The sequence below is a fragment of the Salvelinus alpinus genome, chromosome 13 (genome assembly GCF_045679555.1).
Source record: "Salvelinus alpinus chromosome 13, SLU_Salpinus.1, whole genome shotgun sequence".
NCBI lineage: Eukaryota > Metazoa > Chordata > Actinopteri > Salmoniformes > Salmonidae > Salvelinus > Salvelinus alpinus.
Window position 1 is genome coordinate 54,163,622 of NC_092098.1, and position 6,369 is coordinate 54,169,990.

Here is a 6,369-nt window from a genome sequence, read left to right on the forward strand (position 1 = left end):
TGTGAGGGGTTATGGCAGTAGTCTAGTGTGAGGGGTTATAACAGTAGTCTAGTGTGAGGGGTTATGTCAGTAGTCTAGTGTGAGGGGTTATAACAGTAGTCTAGTGTGAGGGGTTATAACAGTAGTCTAGTGTGAGGGGTTATAACAGTAGTCTAGTGTGAGGGGTTATGTCAGTAGTCTAGTGTGAGGGGTTATGTCAGTAGTCTAGTGTGAGGGGTTATGACAGTAGTCTAGTGTGAGGGGTTATGACAGTAGTCTAGTGTGAGGGGTTATGTCAGTAGTCTAGTGTGAGGGGTTATAACAGTAGTCTAGTGTGAGGGGTTATAACAGTAGTCTAGTGTGAGGGGTTATAACAGTAGTCTAGTGTGAGGGGTTAGGGCAGTAGTCTGGTGTGAGGGGTTATGCCAGTAGTCTGGTGTGAGGGGTTATGCCAGTAGTCTAGTGTGAGGGGTTATGCCAGTAGTCTAGTGTGAGGGGTTATGACAGTAGTCTAGTGTGAGGGGTTATGACAGTAGTCTAGTGTGAGGGGTTATGACAGTAGTCTAGTGTGAGGGGTTATGACAGTAGTCTAGTGTGAGGGGTTATGTCAGTAGTCTAGTGTGAGGGGTTATGCCAGTAGTCTAGTGTGAGGGGTTATGACAGTAGTCTAGTGTGAGGGGTTATGACAGTAGTCTAGTGTGAGGGGTTATGCCAGTAGTCTAGTGTGAGGGGTTATGACAGTAGTCTAGTGTGAGGGGTTATGCCAGTAGTCTAGTGTGAGGGGTTATGCCAGTAGTCTAGTGTGAGGGGTTATGCCAGTAGTCTAGTGTGAGGGGTTATGCCAGTAGTCTAGTGTGAGGGGTTATGCCAGTAGTCTAGTGTGAGGGGTTATGACAGTAGTCTAGTGTGAGGGGTTATGACAGTAGTCTAGTGTGAGGGGTTATGCCAGTAGTCTAGTGTGAGGGGTTATGCCAGTAGTCTAGTGTGAGGGGTTATGCCAGTAGTCTAGTGTGAGGGGTTATGCCAGTAGTCTAGTGTGAGGGGTTATAACAGTAGTCTAGTGTGAGGGGTTATAACAGTAGTCTAGTGTGAGGGGTTATAACAGTAGTCTAGTGTGAGGGGTTATAACAGTAGTCTAGTGTGAGGGGTTATAACAGTAGTCTAGTGTGAGGGGTTATAACAGTAGTCTAGTGTGAGGGGTTATAACAGTAGTCTAGTGTGAGGGGTTATAACAGTAGTCTAGTGTGAGGGGTTATAACAGTAGTCTAGTGTGAGGGGTTATAACAGTAGTCTAGTGTGAGGGGTTATGTCAGTAGTCTAGTGTGAGGGGTTATGACAGTAGTCTAGTGTGAGGGGTTATGACAGTAGTCTAGTGTGAGGGGTTATGACAGTAGTCTAGTGTGAGGGGTTATGACAGTAGTCTAGTGTGAGGGGTTATGACAGTAGTCTAGTGTGAGGGGTTATAACAGTAGTCTAGTGTGAGGGGTTATAACAGTAGTCTAGTGTGAGGGGTTATAACAGTAGTCTAGTGTGAGGGGTTAGGGCAGTAGTCTGGTGTGAGGGGTTATGCCAGTAGTCTAGTGTGAGGGGTTATGCCAGTAGTCTAGTGTGAGGGGTTATGGCAGTAGTCTAGTGTGAGGGGTTATGCCAGTAGTCTAGTGTGAGGGGTTATAACAGTAGTCTAGTGTGAGGGGTTATAACAGTAGTCTAGTGTGAGGGGTTATAACAGTAGTCTAGTGTGAGGGGTTATAACAGTAGTCTAGTGTGAGGGGTTATAACAGTAGTCTAGTGTGAGGGGTTATAACAGTAGTCTAGTGTGAGGGGTTATAACAGTAGTCTAGTGTGAGGGGTTATGACAGTAGTCTAGTGTGAGGGGTTATGACAGTAGTCTAGTGTGAGGGGTTATGACAGTAGTCTAGTGTGAGGGGTTATAACAGTAGTCTAGTGTGAGGGGTTATGACAGTAGTCTAGTGTGAGGGGTTATGACAGTAGTCTAGTGTGAGGGGTTATGACAGTAGTCTAGTGTGAGGGGTTATGACAGTAGTCTAGTGTGAGGGGTTATGACAGTAGTCTAGTGTGAGGGGTTATGACAGTAGTCTAGTGTGAGGGGTTATGACAGGAGTCTAGTGTGAGGGGTTATGACAGTAGTCTAGTGTGAGGGGTTGTGTCAGTAGTCTAGTGTGAGGGGTTATGTCAGTAGTCTAGTGTGAGGGGTTATAACAGTAGACTAGTGTGAGGGGTGATAACAGTAGTCTAGTGTGAGGGGTGATAACAGTAGTCTAGTGTGAGGGGTTATGGCAGTAGTCTAGTGTGAGGGGTTATGCCAGTAGTCTAGTGTGAGGGGTTGTGTCAGTAGTCTAGTGTGAGGGTTTGTGTCAGTAGTCTAGTGTGAGGGTTTGTGTCAGTAGTCTAGTGTGAGGGGTTATAACAGTAGTCTAGTGTGAGGGGTTATAACAGTAGTCTAGTGTGAGGGGTTATGGCAGTAGTCTAGTGTGAGGGGTTATGGCAGTAGTCTAGTGTGAGGGGTTATAACAGTAGTCTAGTGTGAGGGGTTATGTCAGTAGTCTAGTGTGAGGGGTTATGTCAGTAGTCTAGTGTGAGGGGTTATAACAGTAGTCTAGTGTGAGGGGTTATAACAGTAGTCTAGTGTGAGGGGTTATGTCAGTAGTCTAGTGTGAGGGGTTATGTCAGTAGTCTAGTGTGAGGGGTTATGTCAGTAGTCTAGTGTGAGGGGTTATGTCAGTAGTCTAGTGTGAGGGGTTATGTCAGTAGTCTAGTGTGAGGGGTTATGTCAGTAGTCTAGTGTGAGGGGTTATGTCAGTAGTCTAGTGTGAGGGGTTATGTCAGTAGTCTAGTGTGAGGGGTTATGTCAGTAGTCTAGTGTGAGGGGTTATGTCAGTAGTCTAGTGTGAGGGGTTATGTCAGTAGTCTAGTGTGAGGGGTTATGTCAGTAGTCTAGTGTGAGGGGTTATGTCAGTAGTCTAGTGTGAGGGGTTATGACAGTAGTCTAGTGTGAGGGGTTATGTCAGTAGTCTAGTGTGAGGGGTTATGTCAGTAGTCTAGTGTGAGGGGTTATAACAGTAGTCTAGTGTGAGGGGTTATGCCAGTAGTCTAGTGTGAGGGGTTATGACAGTAGTCTAGTGTGAGGGGTTATAACAGTAGTCTAGTGTGAGGGGTTATGACAGTAGTCTAGTGTGAGGGGTTATAACAGTAGTCTAGTGTGAGGGGTTATAACAGTAGTCTAGTGTGAGGGGTTATAACAGTAGTCTAGTGTGAGGGGTTATAACAGTAGTCTAGTGTGAGGGGTTATAACAGTAGTCTAGTGTGAGGGGTTATGACAGTAGTCTAGTGTGAGGGGTTATGACAGTAGTCTAGTGTGAGGGGTTATGCCAGTAGTCTAGTGTGAGGGGTTATAACAGTAGTCTAGTGTGAGGGGTTATAACAGTAGTCTAGTGTGAGGGGTTATAACAGTAGTCTAGTGTGAGGGGTTATAACAGTAGTCTAGTGTGAGGGGTTATAACAGTAGTCTAGTGTGAGGGGTTATAACAGTAGTCTAGTGTGAGGGGTTATAACAGTAGTCTAGTGTGAGGGGTTATAACAGTAGTCTAGTGTGAGGGGTTATAACAGTAGTCTAGTGTGAGGGGTTATAACAGTAGTCTAGTGTGAGGGGTTATGTCAGTAGTCTAGTGTGAGGGGTTATAACAGTAGTCTAGTGTGAGGGGTTATGACAGTAGTCTAGTGTGAGGGGTTATGACAGTAGTCTAGTGTGAGGGGTTATGACAGTAGTCTAGTGTGAGGGGTTATAACAGTAGTCTAGTGTGAGGGGTTATAACAGTAGTCTAGTGTGAGGGGTTATAACAGTAGTCTAGTGTGAGGGGTTATGGCAGTAGTCTAGTGTGAGGGGTTATGGCAGTAGTCTAGTGTGAGGGGTTATAACAGTAGTCTAGTGTGAGGGGTTATAACAGTAGTCTAGTGTGAGGGGTTATAACAGTAGTCTAGTGTGAAGGGTTATAACAGTAGTCTAGTGTGAGGGGTTATAACAGTAGTCTAGTGTGAGGGGTTAGGGCAGTAGTCTGGTGTGAGGGGTTATGCCAGTAGTCTAGTGTGAGGGGTTATGCCAGTAGTCTAGTGTGAGGGGTTATAACAGTAGTCTAGTGTGAGGGGTTATGACAGTAGTCTAGTGTGAGGGGTTATAACAGTAGTCTAGTGTGAGGGGTTATGACAGTAGTCTAGTGTGAGGGGTTATAACAGTAGTCTAGTGTGAGGGGTTATGACAGTAGTCTAGTGTGATGGGTTATGTCAGTAGTCTAGTGTGAGGGGTTGTGTCAGTAGCCTAGTGTGAGGGGTTATGTCAGTAGCCTAGTGTGAGGGGTTATGTCAGTAGTCTAGTGTGAGGGGTTATAACAGTAGTCTAGTGTGAGGGGTTATGTCAGTAGTCTAGTGTGAGGGGTTATAACAGTAGTCTGTGAGGGGTTATAACAGTAGTCTAGTGTGAGGGGTTATGTCAGTAGTCTAGTGTGAGGGGTTGTAACAGTAGTCTAGTGTGAGGGGTTATAACAGTAGTCTAGTGTGAGGGGTTATAACAGTAGACTAGTGTGAGGGGTTATAACAGTAGTCTAGTGTGAGGGGTTATAACAGTAGTCTAGTGTGAGGGGTTATAACAGTAGACTAGTGTGAGGGGTTATAACAGTAGTCTAGTGTGAGGGGTTATGACAGTAGTCTAGTGTGAGGGGTTATAACAGTAGTCTAGTGTGAGGGGTTATAACAGTAGACTAGTGTGAGGGGTTATAACAGTAGTCTAGTGTGAGGGGTTATGACAGTAGTCTAGTGTGAGGGGTTATGACAGTAGTCTAGTGTGAGGGGTTATGCCAGTAGTCTAGTGTGAGGGGTTATAACAGTAGTCTAGTGTGAGGGGTTATAACAGTAGACTAGTGTGAGGGGTTATAACAGTATTCTAGTGTGAGGGGTTATAACAGTAGTCTAGTGTGAGGGGTTATAACAGTAGTCTAGTGTGAGGGGTTATGACAGTAGTCTAGTGTGAGGGGTTATAACAGTAGTCTAGTGTGAGGGGTTATGTCAGTAGTCTAGTGTGAGGGGTTATAACAGTAGTCTAGTGTGAGGGGTTATAACAGTAGTCTAGTGTGAGGGGTTATAACAGTAGACTAGTGTGAGGGGTTATAACAGTAGTCTATTGTGAGGGGTTATGACAGTAGTCTAGTGTGAGGGGTTATGCCAGTAGTCTAGTGTGAGGGGTTATAACAGTAGTCTAGTGTGAGGGGTTATAACAGTAGTCTAGTGTGAGGGGTTATGTCAGTAGTCTAGTGTGAGGGGTTATGACAGTAGTCTAGTGTGAGGGGTTATAACAGTAGTCTAGTGTGAGGGGTTATGACAGTAGTCTAGTGTGAGGGGTTATGTCAGTAGTCTAGTGTGAGGGGTTATAACAGTAGTCTAGTGTGAGGGGTTATGTCAGTAGTCTAGTGTGAGGGGTTATGTCAGTAGTCTAGTGTGAGGGGTTATGTCAGTAGTCTAGTGTGAGGGGTTATGTAACAGTAGTCTAGTGTGAGGGGTTATGTAACAGTAGTCTAGTGTGAGGGGTTATGTCAGTAGTCTAGTGTGAGGGGTTATGTCAGTAGTCTAGTGTGAGGGGTTATGTCAGTAGTCTAGTGTGAGGGGTTATAACAGTAGTCTAGTGTGAGGGGTTATAACAGTAGACTAGTGTGAGGGGTGATAACAGTAGTCTAGTGTGAGGGGTTATGGCAGTAGTCTAGTGTGAGGGGTTATGGCAGTAGTCTAGTGTGAGGGGTTGTGTCAGTAGTCTAGTGTGAGGGGTTGTGGCAGTAGTCTAGTGTGAGGGGTTGTGTCAGTAGTCTAGTGTGAGGGGTTGTAACAGTAGTCTAGTGTGAGGGGTTATAACAGTAGTCTAGTGTGAGGGGTTATAACAGTAGTCTAGTGTGAGGGGTTATAACAGTAGTCTAGTGTGAGGGGTTATGTCAGTAGTCTAGTGTGAGGGGTTATAACAGTAGTCTAGTGTGAGGGGTTATGTCAGTAGTCTAGTGTGAGGGGTTATGTCAGTAGTCTAGTGTGAGGGGTTATGTCAGTAGTCTAGTGTGAGGGGTTATGTCAGTAGTCTAGTGTGAGGGGTTATAACAGTAGTCTAGTGTGAGGGGTTATGTCAGTAGTCTAGTGTGAGGGGTTATGTCAGTAGTCTAGTGTGAGGGGTTATAACAGTAGTCTAGTGTGAGGGGTTATAACAGTAGTCTAGTGTGAGGGGTTATAACAGTAGTCTAGTGTGAGGGGTTATAACAGTAGTCTAGTGTGAGGGGTTATGTCAGTAGTCTAGTGTGAGGGGTTATGACAGTAGTCTAGTGTGAGGGGTTTTGACAGTAGTTT